The sequence below is a fragment of the Sinohyriopsis cumingii genome, chromosome 12 (genome assembly GCF_028554795.1).
Source record: "Sinohyriopsis cumingii isolate HCF-2022 chromosome 12, ASM2855479v2, whole genome shotgun sequence".
Lineage (NCBI taxonomy): Eukaryota > Metazoa > Mollusca > Bivalvia > Unionida > Unionidae > Sinohyriopsis > Sinohyriopsis cumingii.
The window spans coordinates 116,714,184-116,735,062 of record NC_142972.1 but is presented as its reverse complement, the minus strand read 5'-3'; the positions used below and the strand labels follow the sequence as shown (position 1 = coordinate 116,735,062).

The 20,879-nt window shown below is 33.5% G+C and overlaps 1 long non-coding RNA gene across 1 annotated transcript; it reads left to right on the top strand.

The window, feature by feature from the left end:
* Positions 1-890: 890 nt before the first annotated feature.
* On the top strand, positions 891-20,411 carry LOC149787307 (uncharacterized). The gene is made up of 2 exons (XR_016425278.1): positions 891-1,199; positions 20,135-20,411. It is a non-coding gene; the product is annotated as an uncharacterized LOC149787307 (long non-coding RNA).
* The last annotated feature ends 468 nt before the right edge of the window (positions 20,412-20,879 follow it).

The following is a 20,879-nucleotide window of genomic DNA, read 5'->3' as shown; positions in this document are numbered from 1 at the left end:
TGACACCAGGTCGACCAGTCCTAACACTAACCTCTTAATGCTGAACGCCAAGCGAGACAGCTGTTAGTACCATTTTTGTAAGTCTTTGGTATGACTCGGCCAGGGATCGAACCCACGACCTCCCGCATCCGAGGAGGACGCTCTAACCACTAGGTCAACTGAGCGGTTCCAACAGAGCAGTCTGATCGACAAGCTGGACAGACCAGTACATGGTGAACTGGCATCATATTTGGAGCCATCTGTATCGATCAAACCGACTGCATCGAACCTACATTCTCCAGCATGAACCCCACCAAGAGGGGAAACTGCGTAAGCTCTTCGTTGGTTCCTCCTATCTGAGAAAGCAGGCGGCACTGCAATTTTCCCTCGAGCTCTTCGTGCAAGCCCTTATCTCTGCGCGATCCCGTCCGGAGGAGTACCAGAGAAGGGATGAAGGGTAAGTCTTAGCAACGACGGTAACCTTCTCGTGTTCATGCGACCTAGAGGCGGTCATATGCACCTAGTTTCTGCAGGCATGCCAGGAAGGGAAAAGAAAACAAGGTTTCTTCTCCATCCAAGGTTCTTGCCAACTGCTTATCACTTGCCGTACCTCCCACCCGCTGACTGTCCTCTGTCTGTTAGGCCAGATGTGGGTCAGCCTATTTCCGACAAACCATTGGACTGGATGGATCGTTCATAAGGTTCTCGTTCATCCAGTACCGTACATGAATGAGATCCTAAGCGATCCCACGAAGATGTACGTTTTACAGGAGATAGACATTTGTCCGGCAAAGCAGGCGGTGGAGGTATTCCGATAACCGGACTCTCCAGGTTTCTATCTCAGACTTTTCTGTTTACGAAGACCGACAGAAAATTTAGACCTGTCGTAGACTTGAGCAGACTCAGTTTATCACTGCCCCGAAGGTCAAGATTTAGACTGCACTTTTGTCCGTCTGTTTGTTATTTGTGCGAAGTGACAAATACGTTATCAGTCTCGACTTATCTGACACGAATTTATATTAGCCTATGCACACAACATCCTGCAAATAACGTTGTTTTGGCTACCATGGGATTGTGTACCAATCTGCGACCATTGATTCGGCTTCAGTCTCAGCTCTTGGGCCTTCACCAAGACTTTAGACTGCGCCACATCCAGCTTCAGCACTTTTTCCTCCACGGCAACGGCAGAACAACTGGACGATATACTGCAAAAAAGTTTGGTAAGTTCAGTTTTGGATCACGATATGAACAACCTTCTTTACTTCATTCGCATTATAGGGCAGCGGATAGTCAATGTGGATAAATCTGTTCATGTACTTTCTCAGTATATATATGTTTGTCCTGTAGGCATGGAATTTCAAACTCGTATCATCCTAGTTCAGCTTTCTCCCAACGAACTGATAGTATCGTTGATGCGTCGGAGAAAGCCTCTGCCAGGACATTTATTACGAAATCATAAAAAGACAATTTCCGAAGCAAGACATTTCTAATCCAACTCTTTGAACAGTAGCACACAAGAAAGGGTTTCAAAGTAAGCGCTTTTAATTAGATAATCAATATCCAAGTACTTTACTGTTTGATTACGTTTGATAATTTCCATAAAAATATGTTCGCTCTGTGTTTATTATGCAGCAAGTCAGTAAATTTGAAGGAGTAGTTTTGCTATTATAAAAAAAAAGAATGCCACGTACCAACGGTATTTAGGCGAATCTTAACGAACAGAAATTCAATCCAATAACACATAGCACTGTCTTGGTAACCTAGAACATGCTAAATATAGCACTATCTTGGTAACATAGAACAAGCTAAACATAGCACTATCTTTGTAACATAGAACATGCTAAATATAGCACTATCTTGGTAATCTAAAAGATGCTAAATATAGCACTAATTTCTGAAACATTAAAATTCTGGTTTCTTTCACAAAATTTACCATAAAATTTAGGCGTACATATCTCAAATGTAACTATCTTTTGAGTTATGTGTAAAAACAATCTACATATTCCAACAACTAGTGCTCTATTTCTGAGCTATCTCGTAGTCATTTTATTTGTAATTGTAATAGTACTGAGTCGTTTGCTTGGAGGGAAAAATGAGGTAATACATCGCCTTTTTGAAAGCAAGGATTTTTAGGTCATATTGCAGTACATCCCAACCTTTTCGAGCATAAACACCCTTTTCATAACTTCAACAAAAAGTTCTGATCCCCAAATTCTGATAATTGAGAAAATACATACCAATTGGAATAACCACGGGGTCCAAAGTTTAGGAACCCTGGCCCTAATGTATTAAAATATGTTTAGGTCTGTTCAAGAAAATAGATGCTGCAACAAGATAACCGGGTTGGATTTCTGATTTATGACAGTACACTTTTGATGTTGATACAAATACAATGTTTAATGATGAATGACTTGAATGAGAAAAGAATTATGATTAATACGTGCGTGTATAAGATCCAAATATTGGACAAATTAACATAATCCGCAAGAATCTAATAATGCAACAAATGACAATACAAATAAATGACCTTACACAGTACCAGGACAAGGCACTAATTTCACACGACGAAATAATGACGAGTTTAACTCGAATAATAAAAATGAATTTGCTCAAATGGTGAAAAATGAGGTATTTTACTCAAATAATAAAATGATGAAAACAAACGGACAGATATACAAAATATCTTTACAATCCCCAAAATTAGCCCACGGCTAAAAGATTACATGTATGGAGTTACACACGCCGTCACGCAGGTCAATGAAGCAGTCAGTATTCGAGGTAGTCACCGACCACCATTCAATTCGTTGGTCAATCAAGCAATCAGCGCCCATCATTCGGTCAGCAACGCCCGATCACCATGTTATTCGACCAGCAACACTGTTCACTTAGCTCTATGGCTGACATGGTTCAGCTTTACAGCTGCTATGGTCGGCTCTACAGCTGGGCCACATCGACTCCAATCAGCTGAAAATACATCTGACACCGTGTACTTTGCATGACACGGGTATATACGATAAAACGTAACGACGTTATATACAGTAGGCTATACAGATTACATTATCGGCACAATAATTACAAAACAATAAACAGGTTCAGAAGTGAGCCTACACGTGCCCGATAGGAATCCTATGTTACTAAATGTTTCTTAGGGGCCCCGAGTGGCCGAGTGGTCTAACGCGCTCTTTGTTACGGATCACTGCCATCTCACCTCTGTCTGCGTGGGTTCGAGTCTCGGATTCAGCCAATGTGGGTATGTGAGAAAGCTTGCCAGTAGCTTCTCGTGGGTCGGTGGTTCTTTCCGGGGTTTTCCCGGGTTCTTCCTCCACCATTAATACTGGCCGCCATGTATAGCCTATCGTGTGCTGAAAAATGGCGTTAAACCCAACAACAACAACTAAATGTTTCTTAAAAATTCAACTTTATATTGCTAATATGTTGTTGTTGTTGTTGTGGGGTTTAACACCATTTTTCAGTAAAAGATAGGCTATACATGTCGGTCAGTATTATTGGTGGAGGAAGAACCTGGAGAAAACCCCGGAAACAATCACCGACCCACGAGAAGCTACTGGCAAGCTTTCTCACAGGCAGAACCCGCAACTCGAACCCACGCAGAACGAGTTGAGATGGCAGTGATCCGTAACGATAAGCGCTTTAGACCACTCGGCCACTCGGGGCCCCTATATTGCTAATATAAATCTCTTGCTAAGTCACAAACAAGAATAGACAATATTTGCATTATACTATGTAAGCCAAAGCTACATAGAAAATATACAAAAATAAACGTGGCAGTACAATAGTTACAAAACACACAAGAAATTAATAAATAACACACATTCAGCTACAGCTGAAGATGTGAAAGTCCTTATGTAGACCGTTCACTGACCAGATGTTCCGTAATGTGAAGATTTTAGTCCTACGGTGAGGCATTTATACACAGACGATGCAGCCATACATCGTCTGTGCACTGGAAGTATTCGGTTATTTCCATCTAAAGCACTTTGCACGTGCGGCATATGATGAACCGAACTCGTTGTACAATATACATCAATCAGCCTCGGATATCGTTGTATATAAAAATACGAAAACCGAGTACAAGTATTTAATAAATAAAAAGATTTATACAATTCCGTGACAGATGGAATAACTTTCATCCTGCTTCCAAATTATCACAGTTCAATTTAAAATGCACTATTCCAGATTTTTTAAAATAAAAAATGTTCATTCCTAATCAGAATCTCAAGTTACTTGTATATAAAATGAATCAAGAGTTCTTGCCCCCCCCCCCCGTATCTGTTAGTTTGATTCAACACTCGAATTGGTACGATAGGAAATGCTACTTCGCATTTTCACCCATATTTCGCTTCGATGTCGTCTTTTAGAGTCCATGCGTCTACGAATTTGAAACATCCTGTATAGCCTATCTTTGAAAGCATGCTCTCACTTTTTCCTCCACCCACCCACCCCACCCCACCCCAACCCATCTTAACGCGGAATGTTTCCACAGGGAACCTTGCGAATCGGGTTCACTTATTTTTTACGGTGAGTTTTTTTAAACGTCTTTTTCAAGACAAAGAAAAGGTATACACGTGTACGTTTTCTACTTTAAAATAAAAATCTGCTTTGTTGCTAATTTTGTATAGTCCTGATGGAGATATAATCTTTCAGGAAGGCCAGATACCTATATACACTGATTTACCTTAGTTTGGTGAGGAATAGCCAGGATGTAGGATGGAATTTCAGTTTATGAGGTCTTTTGTTTCATAGCATTTCAATTGACCCATAAAGATTGTAAAATACTTGCTTGTTTTTATTCTTTCCATCAAAATGTTATGTATGAACTAATATTCTTTATTTTGCCACCACACTCTTATCCCATCACTAAAAACATGTCCTTCAAAATATCCGATAATTAAAACCTAAACAGGTTATATATGCGTAGTATGAAGGCGATTAAGACGATACACAGCTGTTTCCATTCAAAAATTCTATCGCGTTCCCGTTTTTTTTCTTCCTGTCCCAAATGCCGATCTATAAAACATGTCGCATTTTGTAATGGATCCAGTCTCCAATAATAATAAATGGATCATAAGAACAACGCGGTACAGCAGGTGTTGCGTTAGATTAACTGATTTCTTAGTTTTTTACCTTTTAGTAAACTCAATGCAAAGATTGCAAAGTTTGTTTTATAACATCTAACGTTACGTTGACTCCTGAGTTTATAGCGCCTTCGTCAGATGTCTGATGGTTAGAAACTTTTGACGCAAATACAGTAACTAGTGTTGACAGTCAACTACAATCCATCCAGTCAACTAACCAATTAAAAACTAATCTTTCTACCTACATACTTACCACCAACCAACCTATCTGTCTTGAATTGCTACCAACCAACGGTCCTACCAAACAAACAACAACCTGCACACACTCGCCAAATCACGCACTTGCCACCTAACGGACTAAGGAAGTCAGCTACTGGGGGTAACTGATTTCTTAGTTTTATTACTTTTTAGTAAACATCCAGAGGCTGCTAATCCTAATTTAAAGCATCAACCATTAGGTCGCCTCTTGAATTATTGAAACTTTCGTCAAATGCCTTATGATTCGAAACGTATGATGCAAATACAAGGAATATTGTTACGAATGAAGTGCAATCTAATAAGCCAAACAATTAACCTACCTCATTATTCTACCTACCTGCCTAATAAGCAACAACCAGCTTTCCTACCAACCAAGTAACAGTCTGCGCATGCCCGCCAAATCACGCTTCCACCAACTAACGAACTAAGCAAAAGTCAATTACTGACTAATTGATTTAATCATTGGCCTTATCCCGGGTTTTAACCAATGATAACTTGATGTTCATTCATGTGAATAGAAGATTGACACAACATTTGTCCTTGTTTCTCTTGCTTTGCGTTTTTGCTTTGTTGTATTTTTGTGGGATTGAAGTTGTTTTTTCTTCTTATCTTTTCTAGAGACAAATGTCGTTTTATAGGATAACGAAATTCATTCCCCACATTTTCTTAGCTTTCTTTCGAATAAAATGTAAAGAACTAGGGTTAAGAATTTAGATATTGGACTTGCGATGAAGTCCGAGTAAACCGACTGCCCCTTCCCCCAACCACCACCACCACCGGAAACAGAGAACTTAGAAGAAAAACTGGAGCTTTCTTTAGCGGAGTTGTGCCCTTTGACAGTTTGAAATTTAAATTCACTATGTAGTTCATATCTAACCCCAACATTGTGTATCTCACAGTCGTAATGATATGAAATAAGATGGCAGAGTGACAAAGAGGTCTTTACTGGATGAAATTAATTACGATTTGCACCTATTCCTAAATTTGTCGAATTTTTTGTATTGTGTTTAGCTTTACTGAATACTGACAGGCTTTGTTAGAAATGTATAAATATCTCCAGCTAGTATCCTTGACCAAACCTTCTCAACGTCAACTTACAACACACATTTGTTTTTATATTTGAGCCTTTTAAAGCGCAGCGTCATTACTTTACACCACTTTGGTCCCGGATTTGATTTTCAGTTTCGTCAAGTGCAGTGGTACTTGGTCGCCTACCCAAGGTCATTGGTTTCATCAGGTTTCCTGAGGGTGATCAAGTCTATCATTTTTTTTCAAATCCAAAAACTAAAGCTTCTAATCTTCTTCAGGCTCAAATTCTATTTCTTCTCGGCCAAAAGCCTGTACCGACTGATTTAGTGTAAATAGGCTTAACATTACATAAGATTTGGCATTACGTAAATCACTGTAGCATGATTCAGTGATTCAGAGTTTAAATTATCGTTTTCATTGACAGGAGAGACGTATAATATGTACGTAATCTTGAAAGATTCATAAGACCAGAAGAACATGTGATATAATTTGTAGCGTACTAACGGTGGTTGGGGAGGCGGGGGGGGGGGCTGACCCCCGGGCGCCAGTGGTCTTTGGGCGCCAAAGCAACTGATAAAACAGCGGGACCATCACCGTCATTTACACTTAGTACGTCACTGAATAAAATTATGCGATCAATGTTATATAAATAAATCTGCAAAAGAAAATCTGAAATTGGTCGAATTGCTCACTGTCTCACCTGGATAATAACTATCTGGCTAGCTTTTTACCAGTTTTTACACGTTTACCAGACAAATATCAGGGAAAATCCGCATATAAAACAAATAAAATGCATTCAGGTATAGTGGTCGCGCCAGAAAAAATTGAGACACAAGTAAAGGTTTATTTAAAAACAATACTTGTTATGCACTTTTTTTTCTCATTAAAACTAATGCTAAGTTTAAATAAGTTTGAAGAAAATTTATTATTACCTAAATAAAAAGGGAAAGTTATATCCATTAAATTTGTCCACGGTCCATTCAAATCAGCAGAATCGACAGAAAATCTGCAGAAGCAACGACAACTAAAGTTTTTAGAAAGGTCAGGTACTGATTCACCCCGAACCAACTTAGATACCCATGTACCTACCTACCTACCTTACAAACTAACGAACTAAGTGGTTGGAGCGTCCGACTCATATGTGGGTTCGAACCCCGGACGAGTCATAAGCAATCAAACAAACAGGTACTAGCTAACTAAACAATTAACTCTAAAATGTAGTTGTAAAGTAGGATAATTTATCATTTGTAGTCCATTGAGCATAGACACCACATAACTAGTGACTGGCTAAGAGACTGGCTCGATAACTAATAACCAAGGAACTCACCAACTAGATAGGCAGCTATGTAACCATATATATATATATATATATATATATATATATATATATATATATATATATATATATATATATATATATATATATATATATATATATATATAAGAAATTTAAAGGGTCAAAATTGATCTTCAATATTCCATTACATACACACGGAGCAAACCAGAGCTGACTGTATCGTACATATTTATATTATTATTTAATTGACCCAGATTGTTTTAAAGAATGCATAAAAGTATTGTTCTAAGATAAACTCTTGTTGATTTTACAATGTATTGATAACATAACATTGGAAAAATGAGGAAGAAGGGGCCTGTATTTAAGGGTTTATTATCCGATTATTATGATTAGAATTGTGAAGGTTTTAATTGGTACATACATACATACATACATACATACATACATACATACATACATACATACATGCATACATACAACCTTGCTAACAATTTTTTTCTTCTTCAGACGTCGATACTTGACTGAAACTTCTGCACATGTGTATCTTAATCAGTTAATCATTTTCCTTGATCGCAGCCTCGTTATTGTCACGTACCACCTGCTGTTCTATGAACAAGGTTGGATAGGGATCGGTATATTGTTATGTTCGATCGAAAAATGTTTGTTTAATTGAGATAAATGGAGTGAGGCATGGTTTTTCTGTGAAAGAAATCTATTTGGAAACACGTTTTAATAGACATACGGTATATATGATGTAGAGATTATATATATATATATATATATATATATATATATATATATATATATATATATATATATATATATAACGATATTTACTGTTTTATTCAAAAAATTATGTGGAAAACAAAATATTCTCAAAAATATCTTCTCTATGTCTCTTTTCTGCTGATATGTCTGGCTTGTATGTATGTTTGTTTGCCTCTTTTAGTCCCATCCAGTATATGAAAGAATGGATGAATGAATTTCCTCTATACACGAATAAATAGATAGGTAGATACATAGAGTGTTGGGGCATCTAGATAAACATATATTTGATATAAATAAGGATGCCGTGGGAATGTACACTGTACAGATGTTCATAGGTAAATTTTATTGAATACTATATACTCGTGTTTTCCCATTCGGGTATATACGTCATCCTACATAAACCTGTTCATACATATGGAATAAAACACCTTTCATTATCCGCTTCTTAAAAAGGAGACACAAAAAGCTGCAACAGGTGGCATGCCATTAGAATAATTTCTTTGATCCGATATTGATGATCAAAAGACAGGTTTTGTTACAGCTGAAATGAAATCCTAAAACAAAATTTGGAAGAAAAATTACATTTGAGATATACTTAGTGTGGCTTCCAGGTGATTGATAGATAAACAACCTAGATTAGAATCCCAGAATTCTCTCTCTCTCTCTCTCTCTCAATCAAACTATCTACCTAACTGACTGAATCGTTGCGGTTGACGTACCGATTATGCTGACTATCCAGCTAATACTGAGTACACTAATCGTCTGACTGACTGTCTTGACTTGCTGACTGACAGACTAGCTAATGAACTGACTGAGAGGCATAAAAAGAACTAATTCAGCAGTGAAACAAATAAATGAAGAAAAGTGAGAATCATCATCATCTTCATAAAAATATATATTATGAACCTGTTACTAAAACTCATTTTTGTTCCCAATATTTAATGCCCTCAGCTACACTCATTCAAGAATATTCTGGTGTGCATTGGTAGCATAATAAGTTACTATATTTACCCCAGGTAAGTCCTCAATATTTAAACAATTTTTTTTATTGAAATCTATTACTGACTTGTTTGATGTGTACTTGTATATATATATATATATATATATATATATATATATATATATATATATATATATATATATATATATATATATATATATATATATATGCGTGTGTGTGTGTGTGTGTGTGTGTGAGAGAGAGAGAGAGAGAGATCAAACAGTTTTATATTTCTTCAACTAAAATTAATGTTAAATCCTCGAAAACGCTATTCCTATGTGAAATGTTTGTATCTTTGAATTTTCAATTTAGTCCTAATCTTTCAGAAAGGCTTGAAAATGCCGAAAAATTTCCAATTTTACAAACTTTTGGGAAATTATGAAGACTGAATACTAAATCTTGGATTTTTTCTGGTTCTTTTCATTTTTTGGAGGGTGGGGCTCGGATGTGGTGGGTGTGGGTTGGTAGAGAAAAAACACCTTAAATAAGATTCGATAATAGAACGCAAATTATGCATTCTTAAGATTGGTATATCCCGCAAATTTACTCTCACAAAATTCGTGGGCAAAGTGGTGTCTAAAGAATTACTGAATAAAAAATGGATAAAATAGTATCAAGCGAGGATCTGAAAGAAGTAATAGATGTTAAAAACGAGATTTTGAAAGAAACGAAGCAGATTTGTGAAACAAATTGAGAAATAAAGGGCTGAAATGCTGAAGATGATGAAGAAACGATAAAATGAAGAAAAGAATGGAAGCTTTGGAGAAAACAAATGAAGAGATATTGGAGAAAATAGTGGAATTAACATATACAAATAAGGTGCTTACAAATAAAGTGAACGATATATGGTAATACTCCAGAGTTAACAATATTTGGATTTATGAAGCAGATGATTGAAACAAGGATATAACTTAAAGTTATTTGGAAATATGCTGGGGGTATCGGTCTTTAGTGAAGATATAGACTTCATCCACAGAGTTGGTGGATTTGATGCAAATTCATACAGACCCATTATTTGCAAATTCATCAGAAAAGTAGTGAAGATTGAGGTGCTGAGTAAAAAGAAGAAACTGAAATGTTCACCGTATATCATCAAAGCAGACATTACCAAAGGAACTAGTTCATTTGTGTTTGAACTATCTGGGCAGCCTTGTGTGATTCAGTCTGGGTCCTCGACTGTAAAGTATTTGCCAAATTATTAACAGAAACGGCCCTAGGATGTGCGGGGCCCGAGACATATGTCTTTTCTTTACGTTTCCTTAAAGAATAGCAGTAGCAATTAAACCAAAGGCAACCTGTCTGTATATTCGGTATAAGAGAGAACTGCTCAGCCGATGATTAGTGGTTAACAAATAGATATATTGTTTTCGCTTCAGTACCTATAGATCTCAATCTGATCACAACAAATAGATATATTTTTTTCGCTTCAGTACCTATAGATCTCAATCTGATCACAACAAATAGATATATTTTTTTCGCTTCAGTACCTATAGATCTCAATCTGATCACAACAGTAAGTTACAATTCATAAATACCAATAATGTTACCGTTTTGAAAATAATTGTTAGTTTTGCAGTATAAATGCAGCAGATGATGAACTGGAGAACAGTTCATCTAGATTTCGTTAAGTGTTGAAGCATGCGCAGCCATGAGAGTGGTAGTGGTGGTGATGAAGCTTAGGGTTTCAAAAGTGATCAATAGGATATGTTACACTTGACTTTAACATTAGATGTACTGATATTGGATTAACTTTGACTTTAACATTAGATGTACTGATATTGGATTAACCTTGACTTTAACATTAGATGTACTATTGGATTAGCTTTGACTTTAACATTAGATGTACTGATATTGGATTAATCTTGACATTAACATTAGATGTACTGATATTAGATTAATCTTGACTTTAACATTAGATGTACTGATATTGGATTAACTTTGACTTTAACATTAGATGTACTGATATTAGATTAATCTTGACATTAACATTAGATGTACTGATATTGGATTAATCTTGACTTTAACATTAGATGTACTGATATTGGATTAATCTTGACATTAACATTAGATGTACTGATATTCGATTAATCTTGACATTAACATTAGATGTACTGATATTGGATTAATCTTGACTTTAACATTAGATGTACTGATATTGGATTAATCTTGACTTTAACATTAGATGTACTGATATTGGATCAATCTTGACTTTAACATTAGATGTACTGATATTGGATTAATCTTGACATTAACATTAGATGTACTGATATTGGATTAATCTTGACTTTAACATTAGATGTACTGATATTGGATTAACCTTGACTTTAACATTAGATGTACTGATATTGGATTAATCTTGACTTTAACATTAGATGTACTGATATTGGATTAACCTTGACTTTAACATTAGATGTACTGATATTGGATTAATCTTGACATTAACATTAGATGTACTGATATTGGATTAACTTTGACTTTAACATTAGATGTACTGATATTGGATTAATCTTGACATTAACATTAGATGTACTGATATTGGATTAATCTTGACTTTAACATTAGATGTACTGATATTGGATTAACTTTGACTTTAACATTAGATGTACTGATATTGGATTAATCTTGACTTTAACATTAGATGTACTGATACTAGATTAATCTTGACTTTAACATTAGATGTGCTGATATTGGATTAGCTTTGACTTTAACATTAGATGTACTGATATTGGATTAACTTTGACTTTAACATTAGATGTACTGATATTGGATTAATCTTGACTTTAACATTAGATGTACTGATACTAGATTAATCTTGACTTTAACATTAGATGTGCTGATATTGGATTAGCTTTGACTTTAACATTAGACGTACTGATATTAGATTAATCTTGACTTTAACATTAGATGTACTGATATTGGATTAACTTTGACTTTAACATTAGATGTACTGATATTGGATTAACTTTGACTTTAACATTAGATGTACTGATATTGGATTAATCTTGACATTAACATTAGATGTACTGATATTGGATTAATCTTGACTTTAACATTAGATGTACTGATATTGGATTAATCTTGACTTTAACATTAGATGTGCTGATATTGGATTAGCTTTGACTTTAACATTAGACGTACTGATATTGGATTAATCTTGACTTTAACATTAGATGTACTGATATTGGATTAATCTTGACTTTAACATTAGATGTACTGATATTAGATTAATATTGACTTTAACATTATATGTGCTGATATTGGATTAGCTTTGACTTTAACATTAGATGTACTGATATTAGATTAATCTTGACTTTAACATTAGATGTACTGATATTGGATTAACTTTGACTTTAACATTAGATGTACTGATATTGGATTAACTTTGACTTTAACATTAGATGTACTGATATTGGATTAATCTTGACTTTAACATTAGACGTACTGATATTGGATTAATCTTGACTTTAACATTAGATGTACTGATATTAGATTAACTTTGACTTTAACATTAGATGTACTGATATTGGATTAATCTTGACTTTAACATTAGATGTACTGATACTAGATTAATCTTGACTTTAACATTAGATGTACTGATATTGGATCAATCTTGACTTTAACATTAGACATACTGATATTGGATTAGCTTTGACTTTAACATTAGATGTACTGATATTGGATTAATCTTGACTTTAACATTAGATGTACTGATATTGGATTAATCTTGACTTTAACATTAGACGTACTGATATTGGATTAATCTTGACTTTAACATTAGATGTACTGATATTGGATTAATCTTGACTTTAACATTAGATGTACTGATATTGGATTAACTTTGACTTTAACATTAGATGTACTGATATTGGATTAATCTTGACTTTAACATTAGATGTACTGATACTAGATTAATCTTGACTTTAACATTAGATGTGCTGATATTGGATTAGCTTTGACTTTAACATTAGACGTACTGATATTAGATTAATCTTGACTTTAACATTAGATGTACTGATATTGGATTAACTTTGACTTTAACATTAGATGTACTGATATTGGATTAACTTTGACTTTAACATTAGATGTACTGATATTGGATTAATCTTGACATTAACATTAGATGTACTGATATTGGATTAATCTTGACTTTAACATTAGATGTACTGATATTGGATTAATCTTGACTTTAACATTAGATGTGCTGATATTGGATTAGCTTTGACTTTAACATTAGATGTACTGATATTGGATTAATCTTGACTTTAACATTAGATGTACTGATATTGGATTAATCTTGACTTTAACATTAGATGTACTGATATTAGATTAATATTGACTTTAACATTATATGTGCTGATATTGGATTAGCTTTGACTTTAACATTAGATGTACTGATATTAGATTAATCTTGACTTTAACATTAGATGTACTGATATTGGATTAACTTTGACTTTAACATTAGATGTACTGATATTGGATTAACTTTGACTTTAACATTAGATGTACTGATATTGGATTAATCTTGACTTTAACATTAGACGTACTGATATTGGATTAATCTTGACTTTAACATTAGATGTACTGATATTAGATTAACTTTGACTTTAACATTAGATGTACTGATATTGGATTAATCTTGACTTTAACATTAGATGTACTGATACTAGATTAATCTTGACTTTAACATTAGATGTACTGATATTGGATCAATCTTGACTTTAACATTAGACATACTGATATTGGATTAGCTTTGACTTTAACATTAGATGTACTGATATTGGATTAATCTTGACTTTAACATTAGATGTACTGATATTGGATTAATCTTGACTTTAACATTAGACGTACTGATATTGGATTAATCTTGACTTTAACATTAGATGTACTGATATTGGATTAATCTTGACTTTAACATTAGATGTACTGATATTGGATTAATCTTGACTTTAACATTAGATGTACTGATATTGGATTAATCTTGACTTTAACATTAGATGTACTGATATTGGATCAATCTTGACTTTAACATTAGATGTACTGATATTGGATTAATCTTGACTTTAACATTAGATGTACTGATATTGGATTAATCTTGACTTTAACATTAGATGTACTGATATTGGATTAGCTTTGACTTTAACATTAGATGTACTGATATTGGATTAATCTTGACTTTAACATTAGATGTACTGATATTGGATTAATCTTGACTTTAACATTAGATGTACTGATATTGGATTAATCTTGACATTAACATTAGATGTACTGATATTGGATTAATCTTGACATTAACATTAGATGTACTGATATTGGATTAATCTTGACATTAACATTAGATGTACTGATATTGGATCAATCTTGACTTTAACATTAGACGTACTGATATTGGATTAACTTTGACTTTGACATTAGATGTACTGATATTGGATTAATCTTGACTTTAACATTAGACGTACTGATATTGGATTAACTTTGACTTTAACATTAGATGTACTGATATTAGATTAATCTTGACTTTAACATTAGATGTACTGATATTGGATTAACCTTGACTTTAACATTAGATGTACCTATATTGGATTAATGATTAATCTTGAGCTAATAACCGTCCACATATTTTCCTGGCACTTAGTGTTATTTTAAATAATATTGCTAATTTGTGATCCATGCCCTTAACATTTCTTTTGAAAATAATGTGAAAATAGCACATTTTTAAATGAAAGTCAGTTTTTATCAGCCAAATGTCAGAGGATAATGGCTACCGGATGGTGATTCTGTGCTGTTTTTCTGAGTACTGTGTTTTCAAAAGTTGCTTTCACCTTGACTTTAACATTAGATGTACTGTTATTGGAATAACCTTGACTTTAACATTAGATGTACTGATATTGGATTAATCTTGAAGAATAAGAATGACCGGATAAGGATTCATAAACTGTACTGGGGCTGAAGCCGGCAAATATGAGAATCTCAAAGCTAATAAGTTTATGTTGTTCTGTTTTATTTATACATTGTGATGTTTGCTTGTTTGTTTCCTTCCGTTGCAGTTTGCCATCACTATAAAAAAATCTCCTGTTTTTCATATTATTTTTTGTGGTACCTTTTTGGTCGTTATACTAGATCACAATTAGGCGTAATGTCAATATTCTTAATATTGTACAATACAGAACATTATTGTTAATGTTATCAGATGCATACTTTAATTTACCAATTTGGTTACATACAATTTTATTATGGTCTCAGCGTACAAGAAATAAAAATGTAGCATATAACTTCATTATCTCTGAGTCTATCAATATTGTCAATATTGCATCATTGAACTGTCAGGGATTAAGGGATCTCAACAAAAGAAGAGATGTGTTTAATTTTCTGAAGAAATAAACAATACACTTAGTGTACTTTCTTCAAGATATGAATTTCATTGAAAAGTGGGACGATTTCATGCGGACTACTTGGGGATATAAACGTTGTTCAGTTCATACTGTACTAATTCAAGAGGTGTAGCCATATTGCTGAATACTAATTTCCATCACACTTTGAAAGGAATGATAAATATGGTACAGGAAATAAATTCAGGATGGGCATAACTATTGGAAACCGTTAGAAAAGTACATTTTACACGGATAAATGTGTATGGATCAAATAGAGATAGTCCCGAAGTTTACCTTGAGATGAAAATGATATATTGTATTTTAAAAGTGAGTATGCTATAGCTGGTGGAGATTTCAATTTTTCAGTGGACCTCCATACAGATGCTGTTAATTATGATGATATCAATAATCCAAGAGCATGAAAAGCTGTCTTGGATATACGTCCATAAGATAATTCAATTGAGGTGTGGAGGTAACGTAATACAGGGATCCACAGGTATACCTGAAGGAAAAATAATCGAGTAAGACAAGCCAGACTGGACTTTGTCTGGTTTCCGAACATTTATTTTTAGTTGTATTTGTTTAACCAGGCCATACGATTGATCAGTCTTTGTGAAAATGAAGATAGCTTTCCAAATGAAAAGAAAGAGAAAAACATTCTGGAATTCATTATTATAAAACACGTGATATATTAGAAGAGGAAAAGAAGCTTTCTTAAGAACTAAACATCCATATGTATGTACTGAACAATTACATACCTTTGAGACTATACCTGCTTCTGTTGGAAAGAACAGGAACAACTATTTCATAAGCATCTTTTTGAATAAATAAAAAAATAAAAAAAAATAAAAATCGACAGGAAAAGCAACTTGATGCAGGTATAAACAATTTAGAAGAGAGAAACAATGTCACTGAAATACCCGGACTGAAGGAAAAAGATGGATTTAGAAGATATTAGGAAGAAAAAGATGGAGGAGTGAGTATGAGGTCCTTAGTTATATAGACTGAAGAAGAGAGGAAAGTGACCAACTACTTTCGCAATTTAGAAAACAGAAATTATGTGATTTCTTGTTAAAGATCTGGTTCCTTGAAATATAGTCAGCATTAACTTTTGGACGAAGCAAAGCTATTTTATTTGAATTTGTATAAAACGCGTGAAGTTCATCATGTCGACCTTGAAATGCTACTTGATTATCCAGACATCCCTATAATGAACATTCCTTAATTATCCAGACATCCCAATGATGAACAATCTACAGAAACATTCCTTAAATGGTCCCATGTTATATAAATAAGCTTCAAATGTTTTACAAATAAATGACTAATGAAAAAACTACAGGTTCTGATGGGTGCACGGTAGAATGTGATGAATTATTTTTAAAGATATCGAACAGTTTCTAGTAAAGGTCATTAACTTTTGGTACGAACTTGGTGAATTATCTTCGGACTCAGAAGGAAGGGGTTATCATCTGCATACCAAAGGGCGATAAATCTAAGCAGTACATTTTCAAACTTGGGACCTATTTCACTTCCAAATGTATCATACAAAAGTTACTTCTGCGTGTCTTGCATGTATGAATAAAACCGTGGTAAAACTGCAAATAATTATCCATTTAAAATTCGAGAAATTAAGAACCTGCTAATTCCGAGTAAAAATGGTATTTAGCTACATTTAGAAGGATAATTATGATAAAGAGTTTAGCTATCTCTAAAATTATCCATCTTTACAAGTGTGTATGGCATGGGTCAAGCGACAAAATCAAAAGAAATATTTCTATGAAAGATCATAATGGGAGGGAGCGGGTTAAATATAATTGAAATATTTAAGTTTGTGAATACGTTGAAAATTACATGAATTAGAAATATATTATCTGACGAATCTAAATATAACAGTCTTTTACAATTATCTGTATCAAATATTAATAAATTTATTTTAATGTGGAACAGATTTTAGCAACTCAGTGCGAAAGGATCTTAATACTGTTTGGTTAGAAGCACATTTAGATCGAACTAAATCATTAAAACCAGTAACAGCTGAACAGTTTTTAGAAACACAAATGTGGTTTAATCCCTGTATCGGTGGTAAAAGTGTTTTACAAAACATGTTTTCAGTGTGTTTTACAAAACATGTTTTCAAAAAGGCATTAGATTTATGAATGATTTGATAAATGAGAATAGTTCCGGGATAAGTATGGATAGTTTCTATATTAATTAATTTCACAGATTTTCAAAGAATATTTGCAATTCTAAAGTCATAAGAAAAGAAATTTAGTATAAATTATGATTCTTTTCTGCCAAAACCTTTTTAAAAAAATGCTGTGTATACCATTATAAGAAATAAAAGTGGATGCAAAAGTAGATATGAAAAACTGATTGGAAACAAGGAGATACCAACTTCTAGAAGAAAATGGAATTTTGAATGTGTCAGTTTAGAAGACGAATGGCAGATGTTTTTTGTTACCATATATAACTTAAACATTTCAAAATCTTATATGGTTACAGCTAAAAACATTACATTGAAGTTTGCCTACGAATGCATTTCTCCCCCAAAAAGTCAGAATGATTCCGATCTGATCGTTTAGACGTTACAGGTAGAGACAATCTCTCATCTTTTAGGACTGTCACATAATTAAGATTTTTATAAATGATATTTGCAATAGATTTAACGTAAATGTAGTCATACATATAATTTAGAATTCATAAACATAAATATTATCTTTGGAATCTAAGACAAAACTCGGGCTGATGATATCATTATTCAGATAATTATATATGTAAAACAATATATTTATAAATGTAGATTTCATAGAGACAAGATTGCTGCTTTTAACCTCAATGTAGATAAAAAGCAAATATAGAAATTGTACATATGTGAATGGGTATGAATTCATATATATATATATATATATATATATATATATATATATATATATATATATATATATATATATATATATATATATATATATATATATATATATATATATATATATATATATATGGTCTTTTAAATTTTGATTGGCTAATTGTAAAAAGTTTCATGAAAAACCAAAATGATTTTCGGAAATGAAAGGAATGTGATAAGAAAAACCTGTAAGATGTATACAAAAATACAGAAGGGAAAATAATTCATCAGAATAATAGGCATTCGATAAAGAAAATTAATTTTAATTGCATTTTCCATTTCTTATTTGAATTTATTCAGCAGCTTTCTGGAATGAATATGAAAACTACATACATGAACATTTTGTGAGTATATATGTAATGACCTCTACCTGTGTATAACAGGCGCCATTTCGCAAATTATAATGACCCGTATATGTCAACACCTTAAACTTCGGTACATTAGAGCAAAGTTAGTTATCTTGAATCAAAGTTGCACATGTATGTAGGTATATATGTATGTATGTATATGTGCGTGCGTGTGTATGTATGTATGTATGTATGTATGTATGTAGGTTTATTTATTGGTTTTAACAGGCTTAAAAGTCGATAGGCAAACGTACACGATCTATACACTTGCTTTTAAATAAGACCTTTAAGATAGTCCACCTGCTGTAAAATATGCAGGTATAGTACTTCAAACCAATAATGACAAAAATCCCATTTTTATCGAACCTATTCGACGCGATTAATTTAAATCTGTGTAGACATAATGGTATATCGATACCTTGCCCTCAGTGTTAGTGCTCTATCGAAATGTATTTATTTGGTTGGTAATATCAAATTTGATACCTTTTATCCCAACAGCCACTTTAAAAATGTGACACCTTCATGCGACTTAATTAATTCATTTCAGATATGGGAGAAAAGAGCGGTTCAAATTGCCACTTAATTTACTGAATTCAATACCATGCCGTTAAAAGTTTGGAGATCTTGCCCATTCCGCAGGTGCACCACACAAAAAAGAAAGAAAAAGAAAAACAAACGGAGAACGGCATTGATAGCTCCAGTCGAAGCGTGTCGAAATTATCGCGACAGGTGAAAGCAACTTTTGAAAACACAGTACTCAGAAAAACACCACAGAATCACCATCCGGTAGCCATTATCTTCTGACATTTGGCTGATAAAAACTGACTTTCATTTAAAAATGTGCTATTTATCATTATTTTCAAAAGAAATGTTAAGGGCATGGATCACAAATTAGCAATATTATTTAAAATAACACTAAGTGCCAGAAAAATATGTGGACGGTTATTAGGTCGTTAAAAGCTAATAATTTATTGACTAATATGTGCATGTCTCTATAAAAAAAATTAATATTTCTACTTCTCGGACCAAGGTCATTTGATCGAATAATTAAATATCTTAATTAGCGTTTTTTTTTTTTCTTGAGTAGGCGGAAAGCCTCGGTAGACCACTTAGCAGTGTCAGACTCGTCTCGGTAGACCACTTAGCAGTGTCAGACTCGTCCCGGTAGACCACTTAGCAGTGTCAGACTCGCAATCCAACGGTCGAGAATTCAGTAACCACCAAGACCATCCCAGGTAAACCCCATTTCCTCGGCGTGTTACACCTAGAGAAAAAAAAAGTGAAGTGCTGGAAGTAACATTAACAACAAACCAAAAAGAACTGTTTGCTTCGGCACTGGAAAATATTGAATTATTTGTATAACTTTCCGATAATATGATAAAATATACACAAAAACAAGGCGTGGGTGGGCCTAGATGAAATAAACACAAAACAAGATGTGGGTTTAGCAGAAATAGACGCAAAACCAAGATGTTAGTATAGACGAATTAGACACAAAAGTAATATGTTGGTTTAATTATAAATAATGCTATATTCTTCATATTTTTTCATTGTGGTTGATTTTTAAATGGATCGTCGTAGTCCTTTAATGGTTCGTCATCATTGTAGTCATCATGATCATCGTCTTCGTCATTTTTCTTCTTCATCTTCTTCGTCTTTGATAGTCGTTGCTGTTGTCATTATCACCAGTAACAACCACAGTAGCAGCAGCATTCGAAGTTAGAGCAGGAACAAAGGTGGTGATGGTGGTGGTTGTAAAAGCAGTAGTAGTATTAGTAGTATTAATGGAGTAGGAGAAGGAGTGATGTTTTATTTATTTATTTATTTATTTA